This window comes from Durio zibethinus, unplaced genomic scaffold, assembly GCF_047325235.1.
Source record: "Durio zibethinus cultivar Kanyao isolate XHJ-2024 unplaced genomic scaffold, ASM4732523v1 HiC_scaffold_251, whole genome shotgun sequence".
Taxonomy (NCBI): Eukaryota; Viridiplantae; Streptophyta; class Magnoliopsida; order Malvales; family Malvaceae; genus Durio; species Durio zibethinus.
Window position 1 is genome coordinate 35,214 of NW_028322874.1, and position 413 is coordinate 35,626.

Consider the following 413-nt stretch of genomic DNA (forward strand, 5'->3'; position numbering starts at 1 on the left):
TTTTTCTTTTACTACATTATTTATTTTTTTTACTACATTATAATTATAATAGACTCTTTGCTCATCTAAAAAATAGAAACAAAAAAAAAAAAAAAAATAAATAAAGAGAGGGTTTACTTCCAGATAGCTAGCTAGATAAGTATGTATTATGTCGATCTATATCAATTAATTTGTAGAGTAGATACTCATACAAATTAATCATACGCCGAGAACCAGATTTGAACTGGTGACACGAGGATTTTCAGTCCTCTGCTCTACCAACTGAGCTATCCCGACCATTACCGACGCATTATCCTCATAATACTAGATGACTTGGGTCTATGTCACTTAAAAATGAAAACAAAAAAAAAAACGAAAAAGTATTAAATTAAAAGGGGAATTTCTTGGATCTTTAAAAGGAAGACTTTGTAAAT

General features: G+C 29.1%; 1 non-coding gene across 1 annotated transcript; it reads right to left on the minus strand.

Moving 5' to 3' along the window:
• Window positions 1-203: 203 nt before the first annotated feature.
• Window positions 204-276, minus strand: TRNAF-GAA (transfer RNA phenylalanine (anticodon GAA)). Its single transcript has one exon. It is a non-coding gene; the product is annotated as a tRNA-Phe (tRNA).
• Between the last annotated feature and the right edge of the window lie 137 nt (window positions 277-413).